Below are 22,981 nucleotides of genomic sequence, written 5' to 3'. Positions count from 1 at the left end.
GCTCCCCTTCCCTTCATCATCCCCAAACTTTGGCGGTCTCATTCCAGACCCCAGCCCACCTCCCCAATCCCAACCTCAACACATCCCACCACTCCTGGACATCAACGCCCCCTTCCCAAGCCATATTTCCCCCATTTCCCACCTCCCAAACCCCATCCCACCCATCCTGCCCCACCTAATGCCCATGTCAAGCCTCCTGATTTGAAGCCCACTTTGCTCAATCCCCTTCCAACACCATTCCACACCAAAGAGCTGTGGAATCCAGGAATTTTGGAGTGGGATTGAGTAGTTTTCAGTGGCATTGAGGTGACAGATTGAACCCTCTGGTCTCTTTCAGTGCCAAGAAAGGGAAACAAGTACACCAAATACCCCCAAAACCCCCAAATTCTCCCAGTTATCTCCCTGAATCCCAGATTCCCCTGAAACACAAGTAAAAAATGAAGCTTTAGATGTCTTTGATTAATTTATTGATTTTTACCCCAATTTTCTCTGTTTTAAAGGGATGAAGATGAATAAAAAAAAAAAATTAGGTCCAAAATAAAAGAATAACCAGCCCAGTGTCTTCCCAACATGGATCACAGGGAAAGTGGATGGCCAGGGCTCTGACCAACATGGGTCCTCCCATGGGGGATGAAGCTGGAGCAGTGCATGAAGCTTCTTCTGCAGTTGGGGCACTCACAGGGCTGCCCTTACCGGTGACTCTTTTGGTGTCAGGTAAAGAACGAGCGCTGTGAGAAGCTCTTCCCACACTGGGGACACTCGCAGGACCTCTCCCCAGTGTGGATGCGCCGGTGCCTGATGAGGGTAAAGTTGTTCTTGAAGTCCTTCCCGCAGTCAGGACAGCAGAAGGGCCTCTCCTCTGTGTGAATGCGCTGGTGCAGGAGGAGATCGGAGCTGGTGTGAAACCTCTTCTGACACTGTGGACACTCGTAGGGCCTCTCCCCAGTGTGGATGCGTTGGTGGGTGACGAGGGCGGAGCTGCAGCTGAAGCCCTTCCCACATTCCCCACACTTGTAGGGCCATTCCCTGGTGTGGATCATCTGGTGGCTGATCAGGTCAGAGCTCCGTCTGAAGCTCTTCCTACGCTCCAAGCTGTTGCAGAATGGCTCTCAAGTTCAAACTTCCTTTAGGTCCCTGTTCGGGCAGCCATTTGTTGCAGAATGAAGCCTTTGTCGGGGATGAGCCTTTTGTCGGTGAGGGGAGACTCGGGCACTCAATATGAGTGATAAGCAAGTTCCGTTTATTGAAGAGAGCATTAGACACTTATACAGCAAGTAATAAGCTTATGAATATTCTGTAAGCCAAGCGATCTATTGGTTAAACTATACCATCAACTCTTCCTCATACCTTTGGGCCTACATTCCCTATTTCCCACTTCTCTCTGTCCACTTGTTATCATACCCAGCTAGGCCCAAGGACACGCTATCTTGCAGTGGCAAAACTCAAACTAGCTGTGTTCGGTACTTTCCCAGCTCCTGGTCGGCTAACAAGCGAATGTCTGCGTGACCTCTGTCATGTAGTCATTTCTCCACACTTACCAGTGAGCATTTTCAGTTCTGCCACCCATGTTTAGAGCAAGTTTTCTGGGACTCACTGCACCAGGTCAGTCCAAAGAAGAGCATTAGGAAGTATCCAGCTGTATTTTCTCTTCTTCCTTCTGTGTACATGCTGCTTTTTTGAGCACTCTGGCTTTCTGAGCTCCCTCACATGTCTTGACCCTTTTCTGGATAACCAGAGGGATATCAGGATTAAATCCTGTCTCAGCTCTGAGGTCTGGCTTTTGAAGAGCCCCAGTCATCCTCTCCTACTCATCTCATCCTGGTCTTGGTGGAAATACTATGCCTTCATGGGATTGTTATTCAGCTTTGGGGCATTCTGGCACTGCTGTTCAGTGGAAGATTTTGAGACTTTGAAAGGTTTCCTGATGTGGCAATGACAATCCTCAATCCTAATGCTTGATGGGGGTTGCAGTTGCCTCAGCTGTGAAACCTCCTGAAAAACATTGTTTGCTCTTTTCTCCTTGACTTTTCCTTGACTGTTTTCATCAACAGATTAGGAGGTTTGGGGATATCTTTTCAAAGGGAACTTCAATTAATCTCCTGTCTGGCATTTCAAAGGGGAACAGTGGTTTGGTTTTTTTTAACCAGCATCTGCTTACCATCCAATTAGCTAACTGCCTTTAATTAACCATAATACATTCCAGGAGAGCAAAATAACAAGGGAACAAAATCAAGTGGTGACAACTCTGTGACTGAACCTGGACTTCCCCTTTCCCAGGTGCAGGATTCTGGGTAACCCTTTGCTGGCCACTTTGAGCTCTGCCATGCAGTGCCTTGGGTTTCTGGGGAGGGAAAAGCATCCAGTACCTCACCTCCAGGTTCACATCTGCAAATCCTGAGGCCAGTGGATAGTTCTGTCCATGGGATTTGCACACTGGATGCTCCATAGGATTCTGGTTGTAAGCTTTCCTCAAAAACATGGTGAGATGAGGTGTGCAGGACTCATTTTCTCAGAAGGGCAGGAGAAACCTCTGAAGGCCTCCCCTAAAGGGCCTCCTTACCCAGCAGTCTGACACAGATTTGCTTCTGAAGAGCTTTGTAATTTGTCCTTATTATGTTCTATGTGTGATTTAATGAAAGCCTTTTTCTCTACTGTAATTGAGCTCTTAATCTCATCTGAAAAGCAGAGCACAATCCCTTCAGAGATGGTGTTTGAGTTACAGCCTGTTTGTGTTTCCTCTGCTGTGGTGCTGCTCATGGAGCTGCTCACTCCTGATTTAAGAACAGAAAATAAACAGATTTCTCTGAGTCAAAAATACATCAGTGATGGCACATAGAGTAGGTTTGAATAAAAACCTCTTTTTTCTATTGGGCAAGAGATCTTCCAAGCAAGATCTTTCCTGGTTCTGCAAAGAATATGAAGGAGTGAGTTTTCCTTAGTGAGCCCCTGAGGCTTCATGTAGGTGATGCTCAGAAAATGGCACATGGGCATGGCAGCTGTCAGCAAAACAATTGGCTCTGGGCAGGTAAAAGTTGGCAGGAGGGAAGAGTGGAAAGTCAAAACAACAGGATGCTGAAAAACTTGTAAGAGGAATAACGACTTCAGTGAAAATCCCTCATCTTAAAGTTTCAAAACACATTTTTACAAAAATCCACAAAGGTGTTCTGATTTTGATCAGTCTGATCTTCCTAAATAGCATTTTACAATCAGAATAAGGAGTTGAGAGACACTAAAGGAGGCTCAGCAGAGGATTTTTCATTGTGACCTTCGTATATCTTTTTTACTGTGCTGTAGTTTGGAAGGAGGCCCCAAGCTCCAGCTGCAGCCTGGGGAGATCCTGTTGACCTAAACACTCCCTAAAGCTGCTGTGGGACTGACCCAGAACCAGAATCTGTATGGAACTGGGTATAATACTTCCCACTAGAAAACACTTGCAGCTTGATGGTGATCCACCATTCCCAGTTCAGACCACAGGCAGTGCCAGTAGTCACCAGTTTGCTGCCTGCTCTGTGCAGAGCTGGTGGCTGTGAGTGGCAGAGCTGTGGGGTGAACAGGCTGGTGGCTTTTTGGGGCACACAGAGCCTTCCATATCTACTGCTTTGTCCCCACTAAAGGGTGGATTTTCTTAGAGAAATACCTGGAAAGTGGGAAGGATGAAGAGCAAATCATTCCCTGCCAGTGGATGCTGTGCTTGTTGCAAACACAAGTTACATCTGGTAGGAGTCCTTGCTGTCAACCCTCAGGGATTCCAGGCTGAGATCAGCTCAGTTCTGTCATTTGCCAGGGGAGTCAGGATCAGACTCCACCACACCTCCAGAGCTGGGGACGAGTGGGTTGAACCACATCCAGAGCCAGAATGAGGAATGGGCAGTGTTTTGTCTTGCCATGCACAGCAGATATCCTAATTTAAAGCTGTGCTGTCTTCCCAGATTCTGCTTCTTCCTCTGAGAAGACCCATCCATTTTGATCCTGTTCCTTCCCACCCATCCCTCTAAAGATCTCCATTACTGGAGTAATTGGCACTATTGGATCAACCTTTGATGTGATGAGCAGTGGATTTTTGTAGTCAACATGCCAATTTAAAGTGCCACCAATAAAAGATCGATTACTTCTTTCCTGGAGAAGAAATTAAGGTAAAATCTTTCAATGTAATGGGCTGAGTGTACAAAGCTAAAGAGGTAGAAGATTTAAATGAGACTGTCTCCTGAGAGGATGTGTTTTTAATGTAAAATAACAAAACCAACCCAAAGAGTGAGAGAGCATCACTTGAGCTGCACCTCTGTCAGTAAGGGATAGATCCCTCCTGCTCTTTCTCCTGCCTGGGGCACCTGTGTGGGGCTGGTTGTCCCTGTCATTTACCTTTTGATTGCACAACCATTTCTTAGAAAACAGTTGGCTCTTCAGACTCTCCTGGGCATTCAAGTGAGTCCAGGAGATGTGGGGGTGAGCTGATAAGTGGGTTTGGATGGTCCTGGCTGTTAGGTGTTGCTATGTTTCCTGATGCTGGTCTCCAAAGCAATCCCTGGCACGCTGCTTTTGTGGAAGGCAGAACAGCTCTGTGCTTGAAATTACCTGTTCTGGGGAAATGCAATTAATTTTCTGCTAGGAATTGCATGTAAGCAGAGATGGAGCCTGAATTAGGGATCTGCCCTTGTGGGGATCCCTTACACTGACACAAAGCTCTCTGTGCCTCTCCAGAGGGCTGTCACCCTACAGAAACATGTCACTTCAGGGCAGGGAGGGGGATTTGACATCACAAAACATCGAGGGAAAAACATCGAGGCAAATTCTCCTTTTCTGGTCAGGAAAACCAGGGTGTGTGCCTGCTGTGTTCCACGAGCAGCAAATCAATTGCTGAGGGATTTCTGCTGGGAGATTTGTGCTTTATGAAATTCCTGCCAGTGGCAGAGGGCTGGGGAGCTGGAAACGATAGCGCTGTCTTCCTCCCCTCTGCTGCTTTAATTGTTTGTAGTGATTTAATAAGCAGCACTATTCTTCCCTGCAGCAAACACAGGTGGCATTTTATTACCTTTATTAGGGCCCCTGTTTGGAATATCTTTGCTGTATTTCCTTCTTTGCAGGCTTGGTCCAAAACTTGGAGAGGTCAGTGTAAGAACTGGACTTTGTGCTGTCAATATTCTGAGTGTTGAGCCAGCACCAAATCCATGCAATTTTATGGGAAAGAAATAATAAGGACAAATGATATGATTTAAACAAGGAAATGCTCTTGGCTTTGGCTTTTTATGTGCACACCAGGAGAGAAAGAGCAAAGCAGGTACAAGCTCCCAGTACTTGCAGAAGAATAAATGGAAACAACTTCCCGTTTAGGCTGAGAATCAGGAGAAAATTTATACTCATCAGACGGGTGTTGAAGAGGAGCAGCTGCCTAGTGACAGCAGACAGGTGGAGAAGGGAAACCCCAAATTAAAGGCTTTTAATGTGGAGTTTTTTGGATGTTGGGGTCTTTAGAAGCAGATTTTGTGAGTCCCATGGGCAATGGAGGTGACTTCCCAGGGGAGCATCCCTGTCCCATGCCTGGGATCTGCTGCCCTGGTCCCACAGAGTGATTTGGGTTGTACCTGATGGCTCAGCAGAGCTTAGGGAAATGCCTCAGTGTTGGTTGGATTTGAATGGCATTTGGGTCAAATCGAGTTTCTCCTCTGAGGGATGGATTCTTGACCTCTCACAGGTTTCGCTTGAGTATTTCTTTAATCTGTCCCCCACCCCAAAACCCCCCAGCAGATCCCCTGCTCCTGCCACTCTGTGTCTCCCACAGCTGTGATCCTTGCATTGAACCACTCAAAGCAGTAATTTCTTCCCAAAGAGTAGATGTAATTCCATTTTTTGGGTGAAAAAAAATAAGTAGTAGTGGACCAAAGGAGCTTCAAGCTGATCTTTATTTTCTGCCAATGACTGAATTAAATGCACAGGGTTCCTATCAGCTCTGCCAGACAAAACATTGTATTTGGGTTATTGGGGGTTTTGTCAGAAATCTCTGTAGCATGAATAGTTCATGGACTTATCTCTGCTGGCTTCAGCCATTCCTGCTGTCCATCATATCTTGCTATTATAAGGCAGCTCTTTTCATTATGTTGTCTTTTAATTCAGATATCTGAGCCTTTTTCTACTTCTAGTCCCACTTTTCAGTAGGACAAACATTTTCACATTATCGGTGAGTGTATTCAGTGGTGGCCACACAAGTGAAGGCAAGGAGCTGGCAGGTGATAATTTATGAAACTTTCTATAATGGGAAAAAACTCAGCATTCAATTTCCATCTCCTTAGAAATCTCTATTTCTTTTCTTATCTCTTGTGCTCTTTGTGGCTGGTCTGAGTTTAGTGCTTGGAAATGCAATTATATGGATTCCAATTCTTTTGAGAGAGAATAATCTTGTACACAAAGCCAAATAAATTTAACTTTTCAATATTAGAGCAGTTTGACATCCAGGTTGGGGACCTGGCAGTGGTTAGTCTCAGAACACAGAGTTTGTCTGATTTAGGTGAAATTTCATTCATTGGAGACAAAGTAAAATTGCCTCTTATTTGCTCAGCACTAAAAATCCATCTGAAGCTGATTGCCAAGTGATGGGAATAACTCCTGCAATGGCACCATGAAATGAGAGACGGAGAGAGGAATATTAAAAAATGGCATTTCCAACCATGTGCAGGCCCTGATGTCCTGCTGTTGGCTTGGTGCTGTCAAAGGGGCTGATTTTGATGGTTTTAGAGGCACTAACCTGGGCAGTGAAATGCACCTCAGGCAGCAATTGCTTCTCTGGTGTCTGCAAGTGCCTTTATCTCCCTTCGTGCTCCTCAGAACTGAAATCCTGCACAGACCGAGTGAAACTGAGGCTTTGGGAAGGCCCAGTGGTGACAGATTTTGGTGAGATTTGAGTCAGGAGATGGAAGCAGCAGCTGAAGGGGCTGTAATCTTCATCCTTGGGCTCTCCTGCAGGCTGATGCGGTGTGAAGGAGGCAGGGATTCCATAAAGCAGCTTCTGTAGCTCCTGAGGGAAAAAAAAACAAGTGGAAAGTTCTTTAATTTGTTAGAGTTTCAGGCTGTGCTGCACCTCAGGGCCAGGCTCTGCTTCTCTCTGCTCCAGGTGGTGCTTCCCAGCTGTCCTCTGTGGTTTTTATTTGCAAACCACCTCCCTGCTTTCACTTTGCTTTAAAAAATTCAGCACCACGTTTGTGGCTGAACAGGTCCCAGAGCCGGGGAGAATGGTTTGAGATGCAATTTGCATCACAGAGTTGTTATAGCAGGGAAATTGTCCCATCCCTCCTGTGCCTGGAGCTGCTAATCTTGTTCTGAACATTGAAAACCTCTTCAGCTTCTCTCATCATACTTAAATTTGATTACTGCTTTGATTTCACACCTCTTTCATGCAGGCTTTTCCTCTCTCCTTGGCTGGAATTCTCTGAAAAGATAAATTTTATCAAGCCTTGGGAAAGTTCCTGTCATCTATCTCTGCTCCTAATGCTGTTTTTAATTATCTTGGGAACCTGAGCATGAGGGAAACTGGGAGGAGTTTAGTGAGAAGAAAAGGAAGGCACAGAGGCCAAAGTGTAAATGCAGAGTCTGGGTCACCAGAGTCTGCAGTGTTGTGGGGATCTGGGCCATGCAAAGTGATGTTTTTCTCTGTGAATGCCTGATTCCTTCTGTATCTCCTCCTGAAATTCCTGTGCACCAGGGCTGGTGCTGGAACTGCAGCCACACAAACTCCCCATGGAGCTGTGTGGGACACAGTGGGAATCATTTATTTGCTGGTTTTGGTGAAAAGTTGTGACATGAACCTCAGTGTCAGGGAGGTGACACGTTAACGCTGCTGCTGTCAGACAGTGCCCACACACTGTGTCTGGAGACAGCTCAGGAGAAGATGAAGAAAAACCAGGATTAAATCCCATGTGCCACTGAACTCTATCAGAGATAAACTGCTTGGAGTGAAGTCTGTGAAGTGACTGGGGAGAGCTGGATGAAAGGGACAGCTCTGAGAAGTGTGTGGTACGTCAGTGATGTCCTAACACTCATCTTTGCACAGAGATGAAAAAGTATCAGTTTGCATGGCCTGAATGTCTGGGTGTGGAAACTGTGTGTTGCACAAGCTGTGCTGAGCTCATCTGGCTCTGAAATATCATCTCTGCACCTTAGCCAGGAACAGCAGCAGAGTTCTGAACAGATTAATAAAAATCAGTCATAACCCAGAGGCAAACCTTGGCAATACACATCTGTGGCAGATGAGGAGACCAAAAGCTTTCATTATTGTTCAATAAAAAAATCCTCTCTCTTGGCATTAAAATGCTTTAGTTTCAGCTCTGCCCCAGACTATCAATGTCAAGTGTTTCTCTGGCTGTTGGGGGTAGGTTCTCCCCCATAGCTCTCTGCAGGTTGGTGCTAATTAAAGATGTTCTGTCAGGTTCAGATGTTTTGGTGCCTGACCAGGGAGTGCAGAACAGGGATTACAAGTGCTGACATTTACTGTACTAGAAAGTCCAAGGGATAAATTTGTGCCAATTAACACCTTTAACTAGGAGGATCAATTCCTGTTGTGCTTGTACCAGAGTCTGAGCACAGACAGGGTTTCCAAGGGAAATCTTGGTCCATATAGGGCTGGGGCTCCCTCCAGGCTGGTCCAGCCCCTCAGGGTGCTCAGGAACAGGGGTTCCCCACAGCCCAGTGCACCCTCCTTAGCCCTGGGGCTCCCAAGGGCAGAGCCATGGCTGAGGCTCTGCAGGAGCAGGCAGGCTCAGCCCTGCTCCAACATGGGATCCCATGGGACAGGGCACACTGGGATTTGCCCCTGCAGCTACCAGGTGTGTCCAGAGAAACTGCAGGGAGGGGGTGACCTCTGTCAGTGGGACCCCTCTGTGCACAGGTGCCCCCACTCCTGGGGTGGCTGTGCCAGCTCCCCCAGGGACCTCCAGCCCTGAGAACCTGGAGCAAGTGGAAACCACAACTTTGCAAATGCTGCCTGTGCCCAATGCAAATGGTAAGAGAACGGAGTTGTGAAAAAAAAATTTGTTTATTACAGAAGAACATCAACAACAATACAGAACACTTTAACAATGTAAGAACACTTGTAACAACAACAATCCGTAGAACGTATATGCATAAGAACCTATCTAGCTAAAATATATGAAATGCATTTGTAGAAGATAAAAAAATTCTAAAAGTCTTAAGTCCCAAATCCTATTCCTAAAGACAAAAACCTGTAGAACATATGTACAAAAGGGTGGCATCTCTGTCGGGAAGGCTCATCAGTGCTGGAAGAAAAGCAGGTGCCATGGTCACTGCAGTCAGGCACAGACGGCTCTTCCATGTGTCCCCAGGTAGGCACATGGGGGCAAAGCAGGACTCTGCTACCAGAGCTGAGCCTGGCTGGCTGTGGGATGGAGCTTGAGTGGCCCAAAGTGAGCGCAGGACAGGCAGTGTGTGGCCACCAGACTCCAGTTCGCGAGGTGCCATGTCTCTGCACAGGGACCAGCCTAGCTCCAGTCTGGCAGCAGGGGACCCACTCTGCCTGTGGGGATAACGTGCCTGTCCTGCTGCTGGCATTGGTCTTCATCCCAAAATCATATCCTCTTCCTCATCTTTTATATCAATGTCCATGTCCTCAATGTATTCTTCCATTTCCACTTCCATGTCCTCCTCTTCCTCATAAACATCCACCTCCATCTCTTCATCCACATCCACCTCCATCTCTTCATCCATATCCGTATCCACCTCCATCTCTTCTCCAGTCTCTTCCTCCATTTCCACATCCTCTACTGTAGGACTCGGGACATCCACCTCCATCTCCTCCACTCTGTCCATGACAGCCTGCAGAGGTGGCAAAACCTCAGAGTGGGGTCCCTGTCCCACACCATCCCCACAGAGCTGCAGCCCACTCGGGCAGCTGGAGGTCTCCACCTCCATGGAATGGCACCATACCTCCCTCAGCTGACAAATTAGACAAAGGATAAACGTGAGCATCTTGAAGTGAGGGGTGACAAAATCCAGGCACTAGGGAGCTCTCAGGACTGATGGGAGTAGCAGAGGGCAGGTGGCAAGAAGGGCGGCAAGAACAATCACGAGGGTGAGCAGGCGCAGACTGAACGGTGGGCTGACACAAGGGCCAGTGGTTGATTTGTCCTCTGTGCTGGGTGGTGGCAGTTCCAGTTGGAACGTGGGAAGTGAGATCACACAGATTCCAAGATTCCAGGGTCAACAGAAGTGGTCACTGGGGATCCCTGAATGGTTGGGCTTGAAACGGACCCTGAAGATCATCTTGTTCCAAGCTGAGCAATCTTCCCCCAGACCTTGGGGGAGCCCTGTTCCCAAGGATGGGGCATGCACAGCCTCTGTGCCCAGCCTGGGCCAGTGCCTCGCTGTCCTCAGTGTAAAACAGCAGCTTCCTTAGATCCACCTTCAATCAGCCTCCTGCAGTTGAAAGCCATCCCCCTTGCCCTGTCACCACAGGCCCTGGTGAACACTCTGTCCCCTTCTTTCCTGTGGGACCCTCCCAGTCCTGCACAGCCACAGTGGGGCCTCCCAGTGTCTCCTCTTTTCAGGCTGAGCATCCCCAGTCCCACTTGGACAGCAGTCAGTCAGATCAGGGGATGTCAAGGCTGAAGGGTAGCAAATAGCATCAGGAACTGAGAGATGGAAGTTTTAGACCCAGATTTGCCTCTAAATGTACAAAATTAATAACAGCGGAGGGAAAGATGGTGGGACACTTGTTCTAACTGGTGAATTTTATTTTTTTCTTTTCTGTCATGCTGACGGTTTTTCTGTTTGAAAGGAAGCTTGGCACAATGTCCACTGTGTTCTCCATTTGTGAAACACCAAGCAGAGTCTGGGCAGGCTGATGATGCAGAGCAAAACCTGCAAATATACTGGTGATCCTGAGTCTAGGGATGCAGCTAAACCCAGCCAAAAGTAATTTCTGGAAAGTCAAGCCTGGTTTACATTTTCTTGAGTTTGGCTATGCCAACTTAACCAGTCATTTATAAAAAAGCAAATAAAAAGCTCAAACCAAAACAGACAAAAACCCAAATAAACAAACCCACACAAACCAATCAAACAAATAAAAAACCCCAAATAAAACCAAAGGGAATGAGGAGTTAGTGTTAGTTTTGAGGATATCACAGCAGGCAAATGGCTGCTTCCCACAGGATCACCATAAAAAGCCCCATAAAACAGCTGCTCCAAAATATACCCAACAGGAGAAAAAATAAAAAGTGATACATGCCAACTTTGGGGGCAGCTCCACATTAAGGTGAAGGATGAGCAGTGGTTCAGACCCAGCATTCCCCACCCTCCAGGCTGCTGTTTGCTCCTGATAAAAGACCCTTTCAGGACTGTGGCCCCTCTCAGTGCAGTGTAAATCATCCCCACAGCTCTCAGCTGAGCCACTGGCATTTCCAGAGCAAGATCCAGGCACAATCCTGAGCATCTGTGGAAGATCCTGAGCATCTTCATGCCCAGAACCACAAAACAGCTCAGGCTCTCCCTGGACTGGGTTTTCAGGGGACGTTTCCATATGCCTGTGGGATCTGTTCATCCCTCAACATATCTGACTTTATGTACAATGATGCATTTTAGTTCCTTCCTTGCTCCTGTGTGCCAGTGAGGAAGCATCCATGTGAATGGAGGATGTTTTGCACAGGAACATTTATTCCTGGATTGCCATTTTGCTTCACTGTCACTCAGCTGAACATGGTCCTTTTCTAAGAGGGACTTAGAAGAAATGTGTAGGAATTTTGGCTCTGAGAGGAGCAGAAAGCACATTTTCTACACCCCATTCTCAGCAGATGCAGTTTCCTTGGCAGAACAGTGATTGCCATTCATCTTCCTGGGAAGATTGTTGGAGACATTCAGAGATCACAGGTTCAGCTGGCCTTTGGCTTTGTGTCCCTCATTTCACATGGCCAGTTTCAAGGGCCATTGAAAGAGGCTCATGTTTGCCTTGCTACCCAGAAGTGCTGTAGTTATTTCCAGGAGAAAACAAAAAATTGATTGTCCTCTGGTGTAGAAATCCCACCACAATTGTGAGTCTGTGAGCAAAGACAGCCTGTGCTTTTTGGGGCTGTAACAGCTGAGAGTGTGGCACAGCAGTTTTTATATTATTTTTAGAGTGCTGAAAACATAGTTCCCAAAACAATCTTTCTCTCCTGTCTTCTTTCATAAACTGTGGAACAGAGAAAATGGAAAGGAGCAGAGGTTTGTTTAAATTGGCTGGGGTTTTTAAAGTCTTAAAATAGTGTCAGCTTGATGCATGATACTGTAGATATTGGATTAGTAGCACCTATTTCATCTCACCAGAGAGGTGGGATTGAAGACTTCCAACAACAGAAACACTAGATGTGGAAGAGCTCAGTTTTCCACCCCTCACACAAGTGTCTTGCTGTACTATTTTAAGCAGCTCAGCCAGATATATTAAAATATTGCTCCAAACAACAACAGAATGAAAATGTTCCACCAAATGGGGAAAAATAAGAAAAGTGGGCGGCAGCCCTTTCTGAAGAGCTTGTGTTGATTTTGCAAAGTTGGATGCAAACAAGGTTTGCCATATTTCTTTCCTAGAAAAATGTAGATATTTAATAGAAATCTGTGTCTGAGGCTGCTAAATTTGGTATGATTTTAGATCTGGGTGGAGCAGAACAGGTTCCAGAGAAGCTGTGCTTGTGTCCCCCTTGGAAGTGTTCAAGGCCAGGTTGGATGGGGCTTGGAGCAACCTGCTCTAGGGGAAGTGTCCTGAACATGGTGAGTCCATGGAAAGAAACTTTTGGTTTTCCTCAGGTGATGCCCTTGCAAGGGGAGCTCAGAAATATCCCATAGTTTGAAATGCTCTGAGCAGAACCCAGCTGTGCTTTCCACAGGTGATGAGGGATTCTCACTTGTATTTTATGGGGGATTTTCAGAGGGCAGTGCAAGAGCAGCTGAGTGTGTTTGACAGGCAGAGAGGGCCAGTGTGGCAGCAGCTTAATGCAATGGAGCTTTTCCTTCTGTGATCCTGTATAACCTGAGGCACTCTGGGGCTGTTGGACCCGGCAGCTGGACAAGTTAATCATTGTAACAAGTGATAAATTAACCTGCTCCACTCTCCTTAGCATGGCTGTGATGAGCATTAAGTAAACCAGCGAGCCCTTGCCAAGGTGGGAGCTTGTTCTTAGCCAGGGAGCAGGGAGAAAACATTGCTTGGAGTAAATAAAACAACTCTGCTTCCCCAGGAAGAGGAAAAGAAATAGTAATTAAAAAAGTAATTAAATATGTGAGTGCTGCATGGAATAATTTGCACAAGGATACATCTTGTCTGCTATGCAGGAATGTTCCCAATCAACTATGCTTCTCCTGACCTTTATTTTTCTGTATTTCTACCACATCATATAAGAGACTCTTGATTTAAAAAAACCAAAGCACCTTGTCTCTTGTCTCTTTCAGTGCCAAGAAAGGGAAACAAGTACACCAAATACCCCCAAAACCCCCAAATTCTCCCAGTTATCTCCCTGAATCCCAGATTCCCCTGAAACACAAGTAAAAAGTGAGGCTTTAGATGCCCTTGATGAATTTATTGATTTTTACCCCAATTTTCTCTGTTTTAAAGGGATGAAGATGAATAAAAAAAAAATTAGGGCCAAAACAAAAGAATAACCAGCCCAGTGTCTCCCCAACATGGATCACAGGGAATGTGGATCGCCAGGGCTCTGACCAATGTGGGTCCTCCCATGGGGGATGAAGTTGGAGCAGTGCATGAAGCTTCTCCTTCAGCTGAACCACTGCTCATCCTTCACCTTAATGTGGAGCTGCCCCCAAAGTTGGCATGTATCACTTTTTATTTTTTCTCCTGTTGGGTATATTTTGGAGCAGCTGTTTTATGGGGCTTTTTATGGTGATCCTGTGGGAAGCAGCCATTTGCCTGCTGTGATATCCTCAAAACTAACACTAACTCCTCATTCCCTTTGGTTTTATTTGGGGTTTTTTATTTGTTTGATTGGTTTGTGTGGGTTTGTTTATTTGGGTTTTTGTCTGTTTTGGTTTGAGCTTTTTATTTGCTTTTTTATAAATGACTGGTTAAGTTGGCATAGCCAAACTCAAGAAAATGTAAACCAGGCTTGACTTTCTGGAGCCAAAAGAAATTACTTTTGGCTGGGTTTAGCTGCATCCCTAGACTCAGGATCTTTTTTTCTCTTTGGAAAAGGAGGAAAACAGCTAAGGACTCATCTCTGCCTTCTCCTCCCAGTAGCTGCTTTTTCCCTTTTTCCAGGGAAAGGTGCCTGATAATGTGGCTGTCAAGGGACTGAACCTGCTCTAATGAGAGCTGTACAGCACATTACATTTTAGAAGTCCACCTTTTACTTAGAGAAATGGTCTGGATCCTGGAAGAGTTGATCAGAGCCCCACACTTCTCCAGACACTGCCTCTGAGACAAACAAAAGAAAACTTAGATCTCCTCCAGCCATAGTTTTGGCAAAATCATAACTGCCCTCAGTACTTGAGGCAACTGTATAGAAAACCAGGCATTGTAAACACCTGCTTCCATTCAAAGAAAAGGTACTCTTTAGCATTAATAAATGGAATTAATTTAATGATTTATAGATGGAGAGAAACACCATAGGAACTATTCTGTCCCCAGCCAAACCTCCTAAAAACAGAAGAAAATCTTTCAACCAGCATGAGGTTGTGCCACCATTCCAGTGAGTGGCCCACAGGAAAACAGTGAAATTGTGCAAGTGAGTGCTGACCTGACAGAAAGGATCACTTTCATCTGTGACATTGGTGACTGCTCCACCCACTCTTCAAACAAGGACATTTGAATCCAGCTTTCACATTGTTTGTTCTCCTCGCAGATTTTTGATTATTTTGTCCTGAGAATATCTGACAGCCACAGGAAAGTGAAGCAGAGGGCGCTGGACGTGCTGGCTGAAATCACAGGAGCCCTGAAAGATGCCCTGAACCCGGTGATCATTGGTTTGGTGGAAGGAATAACAACGAACCTGAACTCAAAGGATCCCAGGGTTTGTGGGGCAGCTGTGAAAGCACTGGAAGAATCCTTTGCTCATTTGGGTAAGGCTGAGCCCTGGCAGGGACTCTCCTCACCTTCGTCTCTGTCTCTCCTGCACAAGAGAGCGCTGAGTGCCTTGACAGCTGCTCTTGTCTGTGGAACACTGCAGCTGACACCCACCAGAGGCTGTGCAGGTGCAGTCCTTGTGCACCATCCCCAACAGGCTGGAATGGGATCGGCATTTCCCAACAGTCCCAGGAGCCCTTGGCTCGGTGCTGCTTGTCTGAAGGGCAAGTCCTGGACTGGAGCTCTGCTACAGTTCAGAGGCAAAGGGGGTTTGGAGTTTGCTTGGGCCCCGTCTGACTTCCCAAATGAACAGCTTTGCTGTTGGCATGAAGGGACACTGACCCATCAGAGCTTCTGCAGAGCAGCCACCTGGGAGGCTCTACATTAGAGGCATTAGCTGCCTATTTTCCACTTTTCTTCTTTGTCTTCTGTTTTCAAAGGGGAACTTGTGATTCACCAAGTTCATTTCTTTAGAACAAAGAGGTATAAACCCAGCTGTCAAGGATGCCTTGTTCCACCTGTTGATTTGCATGGGGCAAGGTGGCCACAGCAATTAACTGCATAGGCAATGGCTGGTCCAAATTCCTTTGCCACACAGATTTATGTCAGCTCTGAAAATTCCGTACTGGTGGAATATGCCTGAACAAAGGAGTGTTGAAGAGGCAGGTCTTCAAGAGGAGTTTCCACTTTCTCCTCCCCAGCTGCTTTGTGATCTCAGGAACTGCCTGACTCAGTGCCTTTCTGTGACCCAAGTATGGGGCTCTTCCTTTTTGCTATGGGGTGCAAAACCTTTCCACTGCTTCCATGTGACTGAACTCTCGAGGTCCCTGATGTGAAATGTTTTAACACAGCTCCTGCTACAGCAGACAAGTTTGGATTTACAAATGTGAGAGGAGAGCTTTTCTTTTGGAATTTAAAACCCTGCCAAGTATGCTGGAAGGAAAGAAGAATAGGATTCAAACATCTGCAGAAATGTGCTTAATTTTATAAAATGGGGTTGGCCCTGCCCTTTCTCCTATGACCTGAGAAAAGTGAGCAGAAACGTGTGTTTCCCTTGTAGATAAAATGTCACTGCTGAAAGAGTCCAGCCACCAATGGAATCACCTGAGTGGCCAAGCCCTGCTGGATGTCACCGAGCGTATCACAGGTACGGCCTCCCCTTCTGAGCCAAGAGCTCTTCCCAGGGAGCATTTACAGGGAATGCCTGTGAGCAGACAGCAGAGCAGCTCCTCCAAACCAGGAGGTGCTGAGCGTGTCCCTGCTGCCCCATAGCCAAGGCAGGTGGGTTTGGCAGGTTTTCCCTGGCTGCTGCAGAGCTGGGCAGCATCTGAGATGGGGGCAGCGCTCGGCCTGGGGCTGAGCTCTCACTGGGGCATCTCAGAACCACCTCCAGCAAAGGGAGGGCTAAAAATGCCCCAGCTGGCTCCTCTCTGGGAAGCTCAGGGACATCTGTGATCTTTGAGGGGAAATGGTGGCCAATGCTGTCTCAGGGCATCAGTTTGTTTTGTCCTCACAGAATTCTTGTTTTTCTCTTGGAAAGTTTTGAGGCTGAACCGTGCAGAGCCTGGGGGTCACAGCTTAGGTCAGAACTCAACAGAGGTATCAGAGGCACAGGTTTAGTGCAAGGCAGCCTCTGGGGCACAGGGACAGAAGCAGAGTGCTGAGGCTCCCTGCCTGTGCTGTCACAGTGGCCTTGGACTGAGCCTTTCAGGGTGTGCAAACAGTGTCTGCCTGTGTCAGCGCTGTCCAAAATGCTACAAATGCAGCTGATAATTGATTCCTCAGAGGAGCTTGCTGTGTCAGCAAGAGCCAAGGAATGGAAAAAGGATAATCTCAATATATAGTAGAGAAGATGATTGATAGCCTTGCTTCAACTGGGGCTAAATCCACTGCTAATTATGCCAACATCTTTGAATGGAAGGTTTAATACACTTTGTGTCTTCATTAGGAATCTCAAAAGGGCATGTTCAGCAATTGGGAATGTCAAAGGCCCTTTAAAGAGCATTTGAAGAAAGCAGATCTCCAGCAATAGGGAATTTAGTTTAGCAGTTCTTTTGATCTCTTTTTCAAATAAAGGAATTAACCATAAATAAGGACTTCTTTAGAAAGAGCAGATGTTCTCTCTGCGATTTAGTAGGAACACACAGCTGTTCCTCACGTTCAGTAGTCACCAATGTCTTTAATTGCATTTAAACTCAAATGAATTCCCATTTTAAAATGGGTACCATAACCCTCCATGGTACCATTTTATGGTACCCTTTAAAATGGGTACCATAATCATAAACCTCCTGCTTAGCAGAATTGGTTTTGGGTACTTGCAAGAGCTCTTTCAATGTTGATGGCTGATGGTGGATTAACAGCATAGAGAAAATGAAGTCTCTTCCACCACAGAATATTAAATGCCTACTAGATAACATTTTGTCTGATCAGAAAATAAGAATGGTCTCCAGAGCGTTTCAGGTTTTTTTCTCTCAGCCAAATCTGCCATGCAAGAAGCCTGTTGGTAGTCAGTTTTTGTCTGTGTTTGATACAGTTCAGTTCAGAAAATGGGCAGAGAGATTTCAGAGACAATATGAGAAAACACTCGTGTTTTGGTTACATTTCAGTCCCCTGTGTAGCATTTTTCTTTCTCTATGCCCCTATTTGAGTGGACATTAAAAGAAAAAAATGCCATTAACATTGGGAGGGGAAGTGGCATTTAAATGTGGAGATGCTCAAATGCCAGGGCAATGGGTTCTGGATAATTCTCTAAGACACCCTGAGGTTTGAAAGAGCTCTTTGTTGGAAGCCCCAAAAGCATTCTGCCAAAGACCCCAGCTGGTCACTGATGTTTCTCATCCAGCTGTCAGGCAGCAGCCATCTCTGGTGGGCTGGAGTTTCGAGGTGTGTTTTAACCCTGCCCTTTGCTGTGTGCCAAGGGAAGAGCCAGATTAGGCATCTGGCACTTGACATCAAAGTTACAAAAATGGAATCATCCCTTTTATTAGAAATCTCTCCATTTCCTCTCTATGGTGCATTTCCAAATCTTCAGTGTGGGTTTAGACAACTTCTTAATGGAAATCAAAGGCAATTGGACATTTCATTCATTGTTCATGCAGAGATTGTGACATAATTTAGTAAAGGTAGGAAGTCTGCCACAGGGACAAGGCTCTGGTTGGAGCAATTAGTGCTGAGGGGTTGGTGGTTCTGTTTCCAGGATGCTCAGCTGCTTTGCCCGTTTCTGGATCAAGGGGCTCTGGGTGCTATTTTGCTGCTCTTGGCCAGAGAGGCTGGCAAGAAGCAGAAGCAGAGGCAGATCCCTGTTTGCAGTGAGGCTGGTGGGTAAGGAGCTGTGTCTCTGTCCCGGCAGTGCTTGTGCAGGGGGTTCATGCCAGGAGCCCTGAAGTCGCCCAGCGCGACGCCCTGCCCGTGCTCTGGTCCTGCCTGGGGAACAAGGCGCTGCCTGTGCAGAGCGCCAACGTCTGCACCGTGGCCACCAAGCTCGCCTCTGCCCTCTGCAAGGTGATGGGCACCCAGCTGAAGAAATGTGCTGCCAGCAAGCCTCCACATGTGCAGGAAAACCTCTCCAGAATGTTGGGCTGGTGAAGGCGAGATGTTCTCCAGAGAGCTGAGGAAGCGCTGAGTTGGACACCTCTGGATTTGCCTTTTTAGCTGTGCCAAAAATGATGAAATCCTAAGGAAGGGTGTGCATCTGCCCCTGCTCTCTCCATTGCCCTTCCTAGTCATGGCATGGGGGGCCTGAAGCAGCTCCAGATGGAGGACAAGGTGAAGGCGATCATGGCTCAGCCTCACACAGAGGTGAGGGGGGAGCTGGGACAATCCCTGCTGGGAGGAAGGGTCTTGTGGCAGCCCAGAGAGGCTGTGCACATTGCCAGGGAACAGCTGTGCCCTGCATGTGCCCCTGCAATGAGCTGTGCTGCTGCCAGTGCCCCTGGAGCTGTAGGGCTGCTGAGCGTTGGGGCAGGCAGAGGAGCAGGAGGGTGCATGTGCAGCTGAGCCGCTCCTGGAGAGCACAGGGCTCTGGGCTCCCTGCTGTCCCAGGGCAGCCCAGGGGCCAGGCTGTGCCTGTGCCAGCTCTGGGCAAGTGGCTCAGGGTTTGCCCTGGCCTGCCTCAGTGTCTGCCAGCAGGAGCATGTTTCCCTGTGCAGCTGTTTGGGCATTTCCAGGAAATGTGTCCCAGGAAATATGGAGCTTCAGCTGCTTTAGGTTTGCATGGTGGCCTCTGTTAAACTTTGTGTCTCCATTTTGCAGATCTGACTGGTTACAGTCTTACCGAGAAGTTTTCTCGGGACACTTCCAATGTTGCCTCACCCACAAAGTCCTCGCCTCCCATCCAGAAGAGCTCTCTGTCCTCCAAGCTCAGGAAGAAGCTGCCACCAGTATGGAGAGTGCTTGAAGAATAGGATTGATGCGTTAGGCTTCATAGTTACAGCTGTACATATGTTCTGATCTTTAGATGTAGTTTTGAATTAATGTGTTTTGATTCTGTCTTTAAAATTTTATGACATATTTTTAATTGTATATATTTTATTTTGATGATGAAAAAAAAAATGGTCAATAAATAAATAAATAAACCAAGAGGAGAATGTGAGACCAGGACCTGCTAGCCTAGAGATTATGGGACGCAGCTCAGTCAATGTGCCAGTGTCTCATCACATCCTTTCCTCATTGACCTCTCCTCTTCCTCTTTAGCCATGTTTTCTTTGTGTCATTTGTGCTGCTGTTTTCAACTTGTCATTGTAACAGGGCCACACATTGACAGGTTTGGGGGACAATGGATCCAAAAGATCCTGTCTAGTCAAAGGTTTTCTACCTAGGTGTGTTCTGTGCTCACCAAAGGCCTGAGCAAAGAAACCAAGAGAAGTGTGCCCAAACCCCAAAGCTTTGCTCCTTTGCAATCTCCCACAGATCTGGCTCACAGGTGTCTTCAATCACAATTCCACAGGTAAGAAGAGGTCATGTATTTCACTGGGAAATGATGCACTGCTTTGGCAAAGTCACCTGTATATATATTTACCGGGGACAGCAGTGCAGCTGAGTTGTTTGCCCCTTGTTTGCAGAAGGATGAGTGCACTGGGAGGCCAATAACAAGTGACAAGGTCTCCTCCAATCTGCACTGCAGCCTGGGTGCCATTCAGCCCAGAGCTAGGGGATCATTTGTTCCCATGGACCAGTGCTTGCCAGTGGAATGAATTCCTGCACAGCTGGAAGAAGCAATTCTGGATTCAGCTCCAGCTCTTGGTGGGCCGCATGATCATTGACAGTGCTGCCCTTCCAGAAATTATTCTGCAGTTTCCTTTCATAGTCGTTTGAAGCTTTTAAACTTCACATTTCAATTTGCTTTGCCTTAGGGAAAAACACTTCTGGGCCTAGTGCAACTGTAACCTTTTGACAGCAAAGTCCTCATAGTTGCCAGCTTCTGATGTTACACAATGTCACCTGGCTGCCTGTGCTTGCTTAGCTCTGGGTCTAGTCCCAGCCTAGTAAAGCCCAGGCAGGGTGGCACGTTGCAGGGAAAACTGGTCCGTGAGCTTATGGGGTTGCCATCAGCAGCAGAGTGAATGTGCCCTTTGAGGATTCCTCTGGAGACAAATTTAGTGACCTACTCCATGCCACAATATTATCTTAGATCTTTCTGCAAAATTCTAGAAAAGGCTGTGAAACATCACATCTCCTTGCACAGCCACTGTTTGAAGAGGGGCATTTTTGTCCCTCCTCAAAGTCATTGATCTTGCACACCAGAAGCATGAACATCCACCAACAGGAATGATGCATGGTCCTGCTGCTGCTGCTGCAGAGCACTGGGTAGTGCAGACCTGGGTGTTACCAATATGAGCACTTAATTAGCATTTCATGCTCCTTCAAGCTGTCCAGATCCCAGGGCTTTTTGTTTCAAAGCAGCCACTGCACCATCTCTAGGGAAGAACAGGAAATGGGAAACAGCGACTGCCAGCCTTGCAAGGGTGTAGGGGAAAACCTGAGGTGTCTGCATCAAGAGATGAATGGGAAGAGTGTAATTGCCAAAGCAAACGCTTCGTTAGGACAGCAGGACCAGTTCTTTACTGCATGTTTGCATGAAGATCATTTGGGATCTCCTTTTTGTGTCTCATGCAGAAAAGGAGCTCTTAATAATCCCACGCTACTTAAACCAGATTGGGATGTAGCTCTGTAGTGGTTCACAATGAAGCAGACTGCCTGCTGTGTCACTGCCAGCCCTGCTGAGCCTGCGAGGGACTGTAGTGTATCCCATGCCGGTTTTGCCTCCAAGCAAAGCTGGGTTTTCCTTATAGGTGTGGAGTAAATACAAGAGTAATAAAATGGACAATTAAACTGGCCATATTGGAGGATATGCTCATGCTTTTGCAGGTCAGTCCTGTACCTCATGCTCCCCAGGCTTGTTATTCATCATGAAATATTTTAACAAAAAACCTCAGCTCTAATGTTACACCTGAATAAAACTGCATCAAATCATCAAGAATTTTGCTGTCAGGAACAAGACATGAGCCTTCCGACACTCACGTGCAGCTGTCCTGGATTTCTGCAGCCCTTTGTGAAAAGCTGCTGCAGACAGAGTGTTTGGAGTTGGTTTGGGCCTTTATGAAAGATCTGTGGAGCAGTGTGCAGGGCTCTCCTGGCAGGAAACTGTTTGTCCAAGCCCAGGGACACGGTGCCGGCAGCAGCGGAGCGGCCCCGCTCCCAGCCCGAGAGTCTGTGAGCTGAGCCACGCCGGGGAGAAAAGGCAGCGAGGGGCTCCAGCCCAGCTGCTTCACTGCCCTGCCCGCCCCATGGAGCTCTGCCATGGGAGAAAGCTGACGCCAGACGAGCCCCCGAGCTTCCATCAGCTGCTGGAACTGCTCCGTGACAGCTCCTGTTCTTCCGAGAGAGACCTCGGCACCTTCTTGTAACGCGTGTCATGGGGAGATTCTGTTTGTTAATAAACTGTTGGGGGTTTTCCACTTTCATCTATTAGTAATAATTTCCTATTGCTGGAAAGGGATTGTTGGAACACTTTAAAGGAGACGACTTATTGCACAATATCCTGTTTGAAGTTTTCTCAAACTGTGTGAGACAGATGGCTTCACACAGGAGCATCCCCAAGGCTGCTGAGGGGAAGGCACAGAGGAAGACAAACCCAGTATTTCTGAGGGAACTCCTTGACAACAACCCAACCTGAGTTGTCAAACAGCAGACCTGATGTTTCGAGACATGGGCCACAGGGGAAACCTTTCAGTGTGTTTGGTCCAGGCTGGGTTATGCTCGAGGCAAAGGTGTGTCAGTGTGTTGGATAATACTCTTTTCTTGACCTAGAGACGGGGACACTGAGAGGTGTTTTAAAAACTTTTATCTTTTATTCCATTTTCAGTCTCATGAGAAGGGTGAGACAATACAGAAGTTATAATTCACGCCATCACAATTAGAAGCCAACGATTTTCTAATTATAGTATTTCTTGGTCTATCAGCCTTTTGCCATGCCATGTTGTAGATGCCTTAAAGCCAATTATTTAAAACTACCGCTTGTGGGTCCCACTACAATGCATCTTTCATAGCTCTGTTTTTCCAAAATCTTATTTGCAAGGCCATCTTTTGAAACTTGTTTCCAGCTCCATTTCTCTCTCAACAATATCTGTCGTATTCCATGGCACTTTTAAGTTAGCATTTCTTGTCTCAAGATTTATATACAGATTCATATTTTGTGGGCCTTCTATTACGCCCTAAAAGCTTTCTAGATATCCATTTCCCACATCAGTGCACTTGGCTCCTTCTCTCCTCATTGTGCCTGGCAAGCACAGGAGGCCAGAGCTCCTGCAGAACCCATCACAGCACTCAGTGGGAGCAAACTTGTGTCCAGTCCTCACCTGGAGCTGTGGTGCCCAGCATTCCACCACACTGGAATGAGGAACTGTTCCTGCTCTTTCAGAAGGAGCTAAGGAGCTT

This window comes from Melozone crissalis, unplaced genomic scaffold (genome assembly GCF_028551555.1).
Source record: "Melozone crissalis strain CALT ecotype California unplaced genomic scaffold, PUWL_Pcris_2 ptg000003l_1, whole genome shotgun sequence".
NCBI classification, from domain to species: Eukaryota; Metazoa; Chordata; class Aves; order Passeriformes; family Passerellidae; genus Melozone; species Melozone crissalis.
The sequence above is the reverse complement of the archived record's forward strand: the minus strand, read 5'-3'. Positions refer to the sequence as shown.